The 16088-nt window shown below is 35.6% G+C and overlaps 1 non-coding gene across 1 annotated transcript; it reads right to left on the bottom strand.

Moving 5' to 3' along the window:
• Nucleotides 1-15464: 15464 nt before the first annotated feature.
• On the bottom strand, nucleotides 15465-15627 carry LOC145995410 (U1 spliceosomal RNA). Its single transcript, XR_014442465.1, has one exon. It is a non-coding gene; the product is annotated as a U1 spliceosomal RNA (small nuclear RNA).
• Between the last annotated feature and the right edge of the window lie 461 nt (nucleotides 15628-16088).

Below are 16088 nucleotides of genomic sequence, written 5' to 3'. Positions count from 1 at the left end.
AGTGGACATAATTTTGTTTAAATGTGTACTCAGCATAATTGTTGTTGATTCTCTAAACATGCACAAAGCGAGTCCTTCTCTTGTGCATAAGCCGCTTGATTGCATTTCATAATGTTTCTTCCTTTTTTTGTTAGGCATGTATGAAGTTTAATATTTCTTCCTTCAAACATAATATTATTTTTTAAAAAAAAGAAAAAGGAAATAAGAGACATATAATTCGATGAATGTCAATAACACTGGACATCACGGATTTCTATGAAGCAAATTCAAGAACTGTTTCTAATTTTTATCCTTAATTCGAAAATACAGAGTGATTGTAAAGTCACTGTACATTTCTGCAGAAACAGGTTTTATTACACAGCATACGTCAATAACGATTAAAGCATATATCACAACAGGACACACAATCGGTATAACACAAGTAATGATCACGTAAGAATGGACGCAGCTGTCAGCGACCCAGGGTAGTCAGAAACGCCCTGTCCAGCACAGCCGGTGTCATCTGAGCAGCTGCTGCCATTGTTTCAATTGTGCGATGTGGATCTTCACCTCGTACACTTAAGACATGATAAGTTTCTGACAAAAAAGTTCAAGGGAGTCAGGTCCAGTGGCCGGGAGGCTCAAGGCCGTTGTGAGACATGCCTAATCCATCTTCCGGTTGAAGTCCTCGCTCACCTGTTCAGATGTCATTTCACGCAGACTGACACAAACACTGGCTGTTCCTTATTCTACTGTGAACTCTGTTTCACATCACCTGCAAAGGAAACTTGTTGCGTCACATTGTCTCTAAAATGTACTGTGACTTCATAACCGCCTGTATAACACGTTTTTTTCATGGCATAAGTGTGCCTGTGGGGGCGGGGGGATATGTATGTGTGAATTCCAGCATTAGGTAAACATGGTGACTAGATACTCATATATTATACACCTCAGACTTCTGGACTGTAACATGGAGGTAAAATTACAATTCCTTTATAGTAGTAGGCTATCTCATTGAACAACAATCACTATGTCCACAGCCATACAGAACGAAATCACATCATAGAAAATAAGCAAGGGAATCCGGGTCAAAACGGAACACTTAGTATTAAAAAGGCTGTCAAAATACAAATTTGTGAAAAATGCTACATTTTTGTATCAGAGCAAACGTGCACAGAAATAAACATTACAAAATATAGAGAACTAAAAAAACTAATTCAAATTGTCCCGCTACTGGGTTACAATGAACCCCCTTCGCTCATTGCTTGAAATGCAATAAAATTGTTGAACATTTTTTTAGATATGATATTCTATGGTAGCTGCATAACTTTATCACTACCATAATAAGTTCTCTTGCACGTAAAAGTCACAAACTAAGATTGTTCCACCAACATCGCTATCAGGCGCATGAGTTGTGAACCCGCATATAACATCTTGAACAGGATACTCATTCTTCGACATGTGAGAAAACAGTGCTACAATGCTCCTAACGCGTGGGTGGAAGTTCTGGGACGTCCTGATCCTGTCTCCCGGAACGTTTGGGGTAATTGTACAACTGTCACATGCTGCACTGAATCTCGTTGGGGGTGTCGTGTCGTTGATGAAAATAATTTGCAATTTGCTCTCCCCAGACAGCAGTACGATCTCGGTGCGTTATTCTCGCGTTATGAGCATTCTGGAACTGTTTTCACACACCTGGAAAATAAGACATTTCTTACAATTATGCGGTCATGACGTTTTCCCGATTTAAAAAAAAAGTTGAAAAAACATTCGCCATTGCATTTCTCGTGAAATTCTAGCCTGATTTGATATATCACATCAACCTCTTTCCATTTAAAATTTTTGAGTTGCATTCAATATGGCGGACGTCGGCTTTGGAACACAACAATATGGTTTCACCTAGGCCTAAACTGTTTCTCTCATGACCAATTCTACCCAGCGTAACTCTTTACATTTTGTAAGGGGTGTTAAGTAACTTTTGAATCACCCTGTATATTGACGTATTCTCCGAATTGTCTTTATTAATCTACGGTGGACATCAGAATCCGTTTCATAAAACTATGGTCTTGTCAGAAGTGACGTCACCTAGTGCAGTTCGAAAACGCCAAGTAAACGAGCAATCTAGCCCACAGTGTGCAAGACGCAATCATGTATTTGCATTTTTCAAAATTTGAATTTAAATTTTTGCGTGCGTCAGCACTTACGCTATTTTGCACCCGTCACACTAGACGGGGCTCAGCCCCTTATCATAACAAAAATAAAAGCGTGTCTGAAAACTAAAATAACCTTACCTGGGTTAAACGCTGAGACTGTAAAGGGGCAGTCAGCACACATAAGGACAAAACAAACGCAGGACAACACACACACACACGCACACATATAGTCTTACCAAGTTTATAGTTTATACCACAAATATATATATATATATATATATATATATATATATATATATATATATCTTTATCTGTGATTAATAATCACTGATTATACTGGCCGTGTGTCCAGACGCCAGAGCCTCGTTAGTCTGCAAAAAGCAGTCCAGGGTGTACTACGTGGAAGTGAGGTTGATAATTGGGTGTTCTACGTGGAAGGTTCACCCCTTACACTCCACGCAATCATGTAGATTTGCATCCCGTGCTTGCGTACTTCACTCGTATATTCCTTGGAAGTCAGCCAGATGTTGATTATAGTTCATCTAGGAATTTCTTAAAATGCTAAGTGATTTTAATGGTGAAAAAGCAGTAATATTTATAACGCGAGAAAAACAGTTCGCAGTTTTATCTACTGACCGTATTTGACGCTGCAGTCGAAGTGTATTCGAAGGATTCTTGCTTCATATGCAAGACTTTGAGACCGAACTGAGCAACAATTCTCGAACTACTCGTATGTTCGCTTCGAGTACAGTCTTGCACCTTTCCAACACGGCCTAAACGTTACCCTCTCGATGGAAAATGTAATGCTATCGCACAGGGAAACACAACGTCACTGGTTTGTTTGGACATCTTGCTCTGTTGTCTGCTCGTGACGTCACCACTAATAGGTATGGTTAATCGGAATTGAGGAAAATATGTAAGTAGCAATGATGTAACTTTTCGAATCGGAGGGACACAAACTGCATATGTCACTTTCCTGTCATTCAAGCTGGCCCGTTTTCTAAATAGCGTGAATCGTATCGCCTTTGTCTGTATAAGCCATGCATGCGCGCTGACCGCAGCGTGAGCGCACTGCAACATTTCAACACCAATATCCTACTCAAGCAGTCCAAAAATGTGACTTGGTATTTACATGAAAGTGACTACATAATTTCGTATATATATGGCGTGTTATTTTCTTTTTGAAACAGCAGAACTTCAGGTTGTCTAGCCATTTTTTCTATTGTCCAACACACACAAATTGAACACTCAGCAGTTGTCGTCACCTATTATAACGTATTTAATATTTGATTAATAACTGAATTTCGTACCTACATTGGTTTATTGCAAAGTCAAAAATGTGTTTTTAAAGGCAAGGATGATTATATTCACTACATAAGTCCAATAAGACTGTAACGTGTGTCTTAAAGTGTGTCAGTCTTTGGCGAGTAGTGTAAAATACAATACAACAAGGACGAGAAATGATGAACCCCCCTCAGGCAGATTTGGCTATACTTAAAACTTGCTCAACATGCCCATATGAGCTTTTTGCTCGAGTGTGGTACTCCGTCTAATCCAAGATTTTTGTAAAAATGCCCTCGGGAAGTTCCTGTGAAATGATGAGCCCCCTCAGATTGATTTGCCTACACTTATAAAAGGCACTTCTGTCAGATTGTTGTCCATAAGCTTGTTAAAAATATGCCCCTCTTGATATTTTTTTGCCCACACCTAAAACTAGGCCACCCTCACACCCACACACACACACACACCCACACCCTCCCACACCCACACATATTTACTTCCGGTTCACTTCCGGTCCACTTCCGGTTCACTTCCGGTCCACTTCCGGTCCACTTCCGGTCCACTTCCGGTTTGCCTACTTCCGGTCCACTTGTGGCCTATTTCTGGTTTATTTATATTGCATCATGTTTTGCAACAAATTATTAGACATGTGTTGTTTTCTGATTGGTTGGTTATGACATAATGTGATGATGTGTTATATTCTGATTGGCTTATTGTTTCAGATGTTTTCAATACGGTCTGTGCTTAGGCTATATAAAGAGATTTTGCATTGCATATCAGCCAGTATTGTGAGAGTTGTTGAAGAGTAAGGGTGTGTTGTTGCAGTGCTGCTCATATTTTTTAAACACAAAGATATTGCAGATTTGTATAAATTGAATTACAAATCTATTTGATTTAATATACAGAATTTTTAACAACCTGTCATAGGTTTATTAAGTATAGAGTTTTGATTTGAACCCCAAGAAATTTTATATAAATACCAAAGCCAAAAAATATTAACACACATACACACACACACACACTAAATATACAAAACACACTGCTGAACCCAACTGATATTTTTTTATTAAGCATAGAATTTTGATTTGAAACCCAAGAAATTTTATATAATAAACATAACAAAATTCTAATATTTATTTTTGTTTAACAGGTACAACAAGTTTTGAGCACATAAGCAGTTTCTGAGGAATACAAGGCAGCAGCAGCAGCAAGCAATTAACTTATAGAAGGCAGTGTGTATCATATCTAATTGCATGGATAATCTTGACACAGGATTTTTTGAGAGAAGATGTATTTCAAAATACATAAAATCTAAGTCACTTGTTGATGATTTAAAGCTTAGATTCTTTGGCCTGTCCGAGTATGACCTGTTTACTGTGCAGAATGAAACTGAAATGCAGTGGGTGCTTGCCAGTGACAGGCCATTCCAATGCCTGTATCTCAACTTTATCAGTGAGTTTGAAAGGCTTGTATACAACAAGTACAAGAGAATTGTTGGATCTTTTGTCAATTTTTATACAGACAGGTGCCATTATAATTTAAGGTTGAAATTGTTTGACAATTATTGGTTCAACAATTGCTATGAGCATTGTTTTGAGTATAGGATGCCCATGATTGCATCTCAGAGTTTAAATTGGAGACATTATAAATATTCAAATAAAATTATTAACAAGATATCTAAATATAAGAAGATTGAATTTGTTACAACTGATAATGGGAATTTGTACAGTGGTGAAGATTTCAATCCAGAGTTTGTATCAAATTCCAACTATATATATTTGAATGAGCTTCTCATGTATTTTATAAGGCAAAAATTTAGAGATTGCACTTATGATTGTATTGTTGAGGCACTGGGGCAGAATAATTTGCATGATATATGCAATTGTGGGAGAGTTTTGTCCAGCCTCTCAGTGTGATTTCAGGCACAGGAATTTGGCAGTTGGAAATCAATCCGCAGCAGGCAGCCCTGATTATTTCAGCAGAGACAGCAATCAAGGTAAATAAATATTTGCTGCAAGTGTAAATCCCTGCCCATCACAGCCAGGCTCGGGTCTGTATGCAGGAAGAGGCAAGATATTTGTTTGAAATCTGCTTGGGTATAATTTTCTGATCTTTTTATAGCAGAGTTGTGTTACTGTTATTGGAATAGGCTTCAAATCACACACAGATACCCTAAATACTTAATATCATCATACCTGACAGAGCTGTGTTGTTAGTGGGGAAGAATTGCCATATCTCTATACATGACAGAGATGTGTTGTTATTGGGAACAGGTTTCATATCCCAACACAGATACTATTATGAATAGGTAACAGATTTTGAATAATATTTTTCCAGAAATCTATACTCCATATCCATGTACAAAACTGTGCTATGTCCTGTGAATTATCCAGACACAAACACAGAAGATAAATATATTCTTAACGCCCGCTTTAGCTGTGAGTGCTGTTATTAGGTACAAGATTCAATTACACGTGATTATCTAGATATTTTAATAGATAGAAGATACATACTTAATTAAATCTATATTCAATATATCTATCCATAACAATTACAAATCCCACCCAGAACCTTGCCGATATTGCTACAAGCATGAAACTGAAAATAACAGAACTGTGCTGTTATTAGGAACAAGCTTCAAATCCCACACAGACACAGAGCCTTGTTGAGTTTAGAATTATTATAATAGATATTTTAATACATAGAAGATACATACTTAATTAAATCTATATTTAATATCCATAACCCTATCCCTAACAATTACAAATCCTACCCAGAACCTTGCCGATATTGCTACAAGCACGGAACTATTGCCGTGAAATAACATCTAGATGTTTCCTAAACATAACAGAACTGTGCTGTTATTGGGAACAAGCTTCAAATCTCACACAAGCACAGAGCCTTGCTGATATTTCGGAACTGTTGCCGTGAAATAACATCTAGATGTTTCCATAATTTCTATACATAACAGTGATGCTGTTATTGGGAACAAGTTTTGAGGTTCAGGCACTCAAGATGGTTGAAGCCATATATTGATACGAACAAGCTTCAAATCTCACACAAACACAGAGCCTTGCTGATATTTCGGAACATAACATCTGGATGTTTCAATAGTTTCTATACATAACAGTGATGCTGTTATTGGGAATAAGCTTCTCCCACACAGATACAGAGCCTTGGAATCTAGATATTTTAATAGATAGAAGATACATACTTAATTAAATCTATACTCAATATCCCTATCCTAACAATTACAAATCACACAGATACAGAGCCTTGCTTGGAACTGTTGCTGAAATAACATCTAGATGCTTCATCCCTGACAGAGCTGTGCTGTTATTGGGAACAAGTTTTGGAATCTAGATATTTTAATAGATAAAAGATACATACTTAAATCTATACTCAATATCCCTATCCCTAACAATTACAAATCACACAGACACAGAGCCTTGTTCGGAACTGTTGCTGAAATAACATCTAGATGTTTCATCCCTGACAGAGCTGTGCTGTTATTGGGAACAATCTTCAAATCCTACACAGATACAGAGTTTTGGAATCTAGATATTTTAATAGATAGAAGATACATCCTTAATTAAATCTATACTCAATATCCCTATACCTAACAATTACAAATCACACAGACATAGAGCCTTGCTCGGAACTGTTGCTGAAATAACATCTAGATGTTTCATCCCTGACAGAGCTGTGCTGTTATTGGGAACAAGCTTCAAACTTGGAATCTAGATATTTTAATAGATAGAAGATACATCCTTAATTAAATCTATACTCAATATCCCTATACCTAACAATTACAAATCACACAGATACAGAGCTTTGCTCGGAACTGTTGCTGAAATAACATCTAGATGTTTCATCCCTGACAGAGCTGTGCTGTTATTGGGACTAAGCCTCAAATCCCACACAGATACAGAGTCTTGGAATCTAGAGATTTTAATAGATAGAAGATACATACTTAATTAAATCTATACTCAATATTCATATCCCTAACAATTACAAATATTTCTACAACATTTACATGTTTCCTATACATAACAGAGCTGTGCTGTTATTGGGAATAAGCCTCAAATCCTACACAGATACAGAGCCTTGGAATCTAGAGATTTTAATAGATTGAAGATATATAATTAATTAAATTTATACTCAATATTTCTATCCTAACAATTACAATCATGGAACTGTTTGAACTAAATCTAGATGTTTCTTCCCTGACAGAGCTGTGCTGTTATTGGGAACAAGCTTCAAATTCCAGATAACATAACTGCATAACAGATTTTTGATTTTGTCCTGTATGACAGGTACAGCAATTGTATGATCCTGCCCAGCAGGGCTGTGGAAATATCAGCTATGTTTTGGTTTGTATGCAGGAACAGGCATTACACCTGCAATGGTACATAAAATTTTGATAATTGCTTGGGTATAATTTCCTGAAGCCTGTACCTAATAACAGCATCACAGCACAACTCTGTCAGGGATAGGGACATTATTAAATATGTATACAGATCCAGGTATGAATTCTTATCTTAAACACAACACAGCTCTGTTACTATTATTTCAATAACAATATCAACAAAACAAGACACTATACACAACATAGAACAATTCTATGCTTGTAAAAATATCAGCAAGGCTCCATTCTAAATATTGATTCAATTTTTCACTTCACCTATCCATAACAATTCCAAGCTTGTTCCTCATAACAGCATCACCGCACAGCTCTGTCAAGGAAGAAACATCTAGATGCTATCAACAGTTCCCTACTTGTAATTGTTAGGGATAGGAATATTGAATATAGTTTGTATCTTCTATCTATTAAAAATTCCGAGGTTCTGTGTGTGGGATTTGAGCATCACCACACAGCTCTGTCAGGGATGAAACGTCTAGATGTTATCAACAGTTCCATACTTGTAATTGTTAAGGATAGGAATATTGAATTAAGTATGTATCTTCTATCTATTAAAGATTACAAGGCTCTGTATCTGTGTGGGATTTGAGCATCACCACACAGCTCTGTCAGGGATGAAACATTTCAGCAATAGTTCCATGCTTGTATCAATATTTATAATTGTTAGGGATAGGGATATTGAATATAGATTTAATTAAGTATCTTCTATCTATTAAAATATCTAGATTCCAAGCCTCTGTATCTGTGTGGAATTTGAAGCAGCACAGCTCTGTCAGGGGTGAAACATCTAGATGTTATTCCAGCACCAGTTCCATGCTTGTATAAATATTTGTAATTGTTCGAGATAGGGATATTAAAATATCTAGATTCCAAGCCTCTGTATCTGTGTGGAATTTGAAGCAGCACAGCTCTGTCAGGGATGAAACATTTAGATGTTATTCCAGCAACAGTTCCATGCTTGTATAAATATTTGTAATTGTTCGAGATAGGGATATTAAAATATGTAGATTCCAAGCTTCTGTATCTGTGTGGAATTTGAAGCTTGTTCCCAATAACAGCACAGCTCTGTCAGGGAAGAAACATCTAGATTTAGTTCAAACAGTTCCATGATTGTAATTGTTAGGAGAGAAATATTGAGTATAAATTTAATTAATTATATATCTTCAATCTATTAAAATCTCTAGATTCCAAGGCTCTGTATCTGTGTAGGATTTGAGGCTTATTCCCAATAACAGCACAGCTCTGTTATGTATAGGAAACATGTAAATGTTGTAGAAATATTTGTAATTGTTAGGGATATGAATATTGAGTATAGATTTAATTAAGTATGTATCTTCTATCTATTAAAATCTCTAGATTCCAAGACTCTGTATCTGTGTGGGATTTGAGGCTTAGTCCCAATAACAGCACAGCTCTGTCAGGGATGAAACATCTAGATGTTATTTCAGCAACAGTTCCGAGCAAAGCTCTGTATCTGTGTGATTTGTAATTGTTAGGTATAGGGATATTGAGTATAGATTTAATTAAGGATGTATCTTCTATCTATTAAAATATCTAGATTCCAAGTTTGAAGCTTGTTCCCAATAACAGCACAGCTCTGTCAGGGATGAAACATCTTGATGTTATTTCAGCAACAGTTCCGAGCAAGGCTCTATGTCTGTGTGATTTGTAATTGTTAGGTATAGGGATATTGAGTATAGATTTAATTAAGGATGTATCTTCTATCTATTAAAATATCTAGATTCCAAGTTTGAAGCTTGTTCCCAATAACAGCACAGCTCTGTCAGGGATGAAACATCTAGATGTTATTTCAGCAACAGTTCCGAGCAAGGCTCTGTGTCTGTGTGATTTGTAATTGTTAGGTATAGGGATATTGAGTATTGATTTAATTAAGGATGTATCTTCTATCTATTAAAATATCTAGATTCCAAGTTTGAAGCTTGTTCCCAATAACAGCACAGCTCTGTCAGGGATGAAACATCTAGATGTTATTTCAGCAACAGTTCCGAGCAAGGCTCTATGTCTGTGTGATTTGTAATTGTTAGGTATAGGGATATTGAGTATAGATTTAATTAAGGATGTATCTTCTATCTATTAAAATATCTAGATTCGAAAACTCTGTATCTGTGTAGGATTTGAAGATTGTTCCCAATAACAGCACAGCTCTGTCAGGGATGAAACATCTAGATGTTATTTCAGCAACAGTTCCGAGCAAGGCTCTGTGTCTGTGTGATTTGTAATTGATAGGGATAGGGATATTGAGTATAGATTTAAGTATGTATCTTTTATCTATTAAAATATCTAGATTCCAAAACTTGTTCCCAATAACAGCACAGCTCTGTCAGGGATGAAGCATCTAGATGTTATTTCAGCAACAGTTCCAAGCAAGGCTCTGTATCTGTGTGATTTGTAATTGTTAGGATAGGGATATTGAGTATAGATTTAATTAAGTATGTATCTTCTATCTATTAAAATATCTAGATTCCAAGGCTCTGTATCTGTGTGGGAGAAGCTTATTCCCAATAACAGCATCACTGTTATGTATAGAAACTATTGAAACATCCAGATCTTATGTTCCGAAATATCAGCAAGGCTCTGTGTTTTTGTGAGATTTGAAGCTTGTTTGTATCAATATATGGCTTCAACCATCTTGAGTGCCTGAACCTCAAAACTTGTTCCCAATAACAGCATCACTGTTATGTATAGAAATTATGGAAACATCTAGATGTTATTTCACGGCAACAGTTCCGAAATATCAGCAAGGCTCTGTGTTTGTGTGAGATTTGAAGCTTGTTCCCAATAACAGCACAGTTCTGTTATGTTTAGGAAACATCTAGATGTTATTTCACGGCAATAGTTCCGTGCTTGTAGCAATATCGGCAAGGTTCTGGGTAGGATTTGTAATTGTTAGGGATAGGGTTATGGATATTAAATATAGATTTAATTAAGTATGTATCTTCTATGTATTAAAATATCTATTATAATAATTCTAAACTCAACAAGGCTCTGTGTCTGTGTGGGATTTGAAGCTTGTTCCTAATAACAGCACAGTTCTGTTATTTTCAGTTTCATGCTTGTAGCAATATCGGCAAGGTTCTGGGTGGGATTTGTAATTGTTATGGATAGAGATATTGAATATAGATTTAATTAAGTATGTATCTTCTATCTATTAAAATATCTAGATAATCACGTGTAATTGAATCTTGTACCTAATAACAGCACTCACAGCTAAAGCGGGTGTTAAGAATATATTTATCTTCTGTGTTTGTGTCTGGATAATTCACAGGACATAGCACAGTTTTGTACATGGATATGGAGTATAGATTTCTGGAAAAATATTATTCAAAATCTGTTACCTATTCATAATAGTATCTGTGTTGGGATATGAAACCTGTTCCCAATAACAACACATCTCTGTCATGTATAGAGATATGGCAATTCTTCCCCACTAACAACACAGCTCTGTCAGGTATGATGATATTAAGTATTTAGGGTATCTGTGTGTGATTTGAAGCCTATTCCAATAACAGTAACACAACTCTGCTATAAAAAGATCAGAAAATTATACCCAAGCAGATTTCAAACAAATATCTTGCCTCTTCCTGCATACAGACCCGAGCCTGGCTGTGATGGGCAGGGATTTACACTTGCAGCAAATATTTATTTACCTTGATTGCTGTCTCTGCTGAAATAATCAGGGCTGCCTGCTGCGGATTGATTTCCAACTGCCAAATTCCTGTGCCTGAAATCACACTGAGAGGCTGGACAAAACTCTCCCACAATTGCATATATCATGCAAATTATTCTGCCCCAGTGCCTCAACAATACAATCATAAGTGCAATCTCTAAATTTTTGCCTTATAAAATACATGAGAAGCTCATTCATATGTATATAGTTGGAATTTGATACAAACTCTGGATTGAAATCTTCACCACTGTACAAATTCCCATTATCAGTTGTAACAAATTCAATCTTCTTATATTTAGATATCTTGTTAATAATTTTATTTGAATATTTATAATGTCTCCAATTTAAACTCTGAGATGCAATCATGGGCATCCTATACTCAAAACAATGCTCATAGCAATTGTTGAACCAATAATTGTCAAACAATTTCAACCTTAAATTATAATGGCATCTGTCTGTATAAAAATTAACAAAAGATCCAACAATTCTCTTGTACTTGTTGTATACAAGCCTTTCAAACTCACTGATAAAGTTGAGATACAGGCATTGGAATGGCCTGTCACTGGCAAGCACCCACTGCATTTCAGTTTCATTCTGCACAGTAAACAGGTCATACTCGGACAGGCCAAAGAATCTAAGCTTTAAATCATCAACAAGTGACTTAGATTTTATGTATTTTGAAATACATCTTCTCTCAAAAAATCCTGTGTCAAGATTATCCATGCAATTAGATATGATACACACTGCCTTCTATAAGTTAATTGCTTGCTGCTGCTGCTGCCTTGTATTCCTCAGAAACTGCTTATGTGCTCAAAACTTGTTGTACCTGTTAAACAAAAATAAATATTAGAATTTTGTTATGTTTATTATATAAAATTTCTTGGGGTTCAAATCAAAATTCTATGCTTAATAAGAAAAATATCAGTTGGGTTCAGCAGTGTGTTTTGTATATTTAGTGTGTGTGTGTGTGTATGTGTGTTAATATTTTTTGGCTTTGGTATTTATATAAAATTTCTTGCGGTTCAAATCAAAACTCTATACTTAATAAACCTATGACAGGTTGTTAAAAATTCTGTATATTAAATCAAATAGATTTGTAATCCAGTTTATACAAATCTGCAATATCTTTGTGTTTAAAAAATATGAGCAGCACTGCAACAACACACCCTTACTCTTCAACAACTCTCACAATACTGGCTGATATGCAATGCAAAATCTCTTTATATAGCCTAAGCACAGACCGCATTGAAAACATCTGAAACAATAAGCCAATCAGAATATAACACATCATCACATTATGTCATAACCAACCAATCAGAAAACAACACATGTCTAATAATTTGTTGCAAAACATGATGTAAATATAAATAAACCAGAAATAGGCCACAAGTGGACCGGAAGTAGGCAAACCGGAAGTGGACCGGAAGTGGACCGGAAGTGGACAGGAAGTGGACCGGAAGTGAACCGGAAGTAAATATATGTGGGTGTGGGTGGGTGTGGGTGTGTGTGTGTGTGTGGGTGTGAGGGTGGCCTAGTTTTAGGTGTGGGCAAAAAAATATCAAGAGGGGCATATTTTTAACAAGCTTATGGACAACAATCTGACAGAAGTGCCTTTTATAAGTGTAGGCAAATCAATCTGAGGGGGCTCATCATTTCACAGGAACTTTCCGAGGGCATTTTTACAAAAATCTTGGATTAGACGGAGTACCACACTCGAGCAAAAAGCTCATATGGGCATGTTGAGCAAGTTTTAAGTATAGCCAAATCTGCCTGAAGGGGGTTCATCATTTCTCGTCCTGGTTGTATTGTATTTTACACTACTTTGGCGGTTTGGCCACTTTCTTGGAGTGTAAGACGTAATATGTGTCATCATGGACGTCCAGATGGGGGCAAGAAGGGCCACGGCGTACCCAGGAATATTTATATCAACCTTCACATATATTTCTTTTCAGTCACAGTAATTTATGTTAATTATTATAAGAGCGTTGCAGGAACATGATAGCTTCAAACCGAAAGAGGTTTTACTTTTAAAAAAATATTCAACACTATTAGGGGGAAAAATATGCCTCGTTTGTCCCTCTCCAAAAATACCTTGCTTGCCTCTACCTGGAAAAAATCATCCGGACATAACAAGCTTTTCCTTTGAAATTTCCAAACTTGCCGTTGTTGTGCTAAAATCGAGCAAAAATTAAGCAAGCCACCAATAGATTTAATTTGCTTGGCATACTTTCATAGATGCCTACTAAAAGTTTATTTCTATTTGATGCAGTGGATAAAGTATACATCCATGTATAATGTTTTCTATATTTCCACCAACACACGCCCTAAATATCATTCTGCACCGCTAGATGATTATTCCTAGATCCGCCGCTGATCATGCATGTCTTTATTATTAGTTCAATTTGACCTTAATGAAAGGTGTTCAGACGTCCCGTATTAACCAGGACAGACCCTTTTGTGAAAATGCCTTATCGGCATAGAATTGCTGCAACAATACATATTTTTCTACTATTACTATGATGATATTGTTGGGTAGAAATTATTTTACATTTCCATGTCAACAATGTGCTATGTTCCAATGTTCTTAAGCATTGGAGTTTCTTCTCTGTTTACCTGGAACTAATGCCCCACTGAACGAGTGTTTATGTACATGAATGGCTCGTGGACCAGTGAAAAGAACATTCTTTCAGTACAAACCATGGTAGATTGATTTAAATCAGGTTGATTTAAAAAAAAATCACTGATTTAAATTACTCTAAATTAATAATTTATAGAATACTGTACATATTTGTAGATATCAGAAACACTTTTGGTAAAAGTACATTACTCTCGTAATCATTTAATGGTGATTATTAAGTTCTAAGATAGGAAAATAAAGGAAATAAAATATACGTACTGATGGTGTGAAATCCATACGAAATGAAAGGTAAACACAGGATTTCTCTTGATTTAAAATTCAATAATTTTATGGGCAAAATAGCAAACATTTTGTGTAGAAAAATATACAAAATACTAATCATGTTATAGCTACCATAAATAGTGTCAATATCGTTAAACTGTAAATAAATATGGCAGGTGATATTTTTCGAACTATCATTAAAAAATCTCCAAAATTTAGGTACATATACTATAAAAATATTTAAGTTAATATTTTAAGTTACAATTATAGAGTACGTCCAGAATGTTTTAGTTTCACTGGAAGAAAAGTTACTGAAATTATTATTAGTTTTATTAGTATCAGAAACAGAAAAATGTATGTTTACGTATATTTTTTATGTGATTTAATCAAACTGTTCAAATATTGTACAGGGCCATTTACTAGAAAAGGCTTTTCTAAAAATATATATATCTATGTGCATGGTGCCAAAAACCATGCAAGCAATTTTAACCATGTTCTTTTAAAAATAATTAAAAAAATCGATTTAAATACAAATAATTAACAAAAATGTTGTTTTTTAAAAATAAAAATCGTGATTTTTATCCGCCCTGGTACAAACTGAAGGGTATGTTGATTAATGAGATGAACTTTAATTGCACGTGTGTAAACCTTTACAAAATATTATTTGAAAAGAAGGATGAACTGAAGAAGATACAATGAATAACTTGTAATTCTAATTCAGTGCATATCACCATCACAATACTATGTAAATTACTGACACATTATTTATTTAATTAGTTTTCAAACATAAATATTTATGATGGAACATTTTTTATATTAAAATGTGTACATTTTGCGTACCGTTTTTCCTTCAGAAATATATGAAAAATGTCTCGTTTTGATGTTCTAAAATTCTGGTCACCTTACTATAGTGTGCTACTCAAAAAATGGCAAATAGGTGTGACAGCGTGACTGGTGCACGATGCAATCCAATCGTAATCACTGAACTCGCTTTTTCTACGATAAAAGTAACACGTTAGCTTTATTTTCTTAATTAATTTTTCAGGGGCTGCACGAACGCAGTTCCCCCTACCAAAAATTACACGCGCTGAGACATCCACGTTTGGGATATCTGAGGGGGTCAGCCCACCCGTAGTACAATGGAAGGGCGTCGCCCCGGGGGACCGTCTTGCTGATCACGGTAGCCCCTGCGCGAGGTACATATGATTTCGCCCGAAGAGCCGCCACTCCTATCAGATTTTGTCAACTAACTGCTATTCTGTGCTGCAATATGATTGTAATTTATTGACGCTATAGTCTTTCTAACTTACTTAAATGTTAGTTGATACATAAAAATGCAATTTCGATGATGAAAACATAATAATAAACATTAATATTAAACTTCATATTTATTGCCAGATATTTGATAAATAACGATCTATCATCTAGCGGTGTATTTTGGAACACGTAATAGGTTTACAAATAAAATGCAACGAACAGATTATTATTTTCTCTCATATTTGTAGGTAGGTACGCACTGTAAATACGACTTAGTAAAAAACGAGCAAAATTTAGTCACTTTTGACTAAATCCAGTACTCAAAATAGCAGCTACCCGATTTTCGTGAAAATAATTTCATTTCAGTGTGTTATATACGCAAATGTAAGAAATCGATCTAGTCATTTT

Source organism: Lepisma saccharinum, chromosome 11 (assembly GCF_977018435.1).
Source record: "Lepisma saccharinum chromosome 11, izLepSacc3.1, whole genome shotgun sequence".
Lineage (NCBI taxonomy): Eukaryota > Metazoa > Arthropoda > Insecta > Zygentoma > Lepismatidae > Lepisma > Lepisma saccharinum.
Note: the sequence above shows the minus strand (reverse complement) of the source record. Positions and strands in the feature narration are given on the sequence as shown.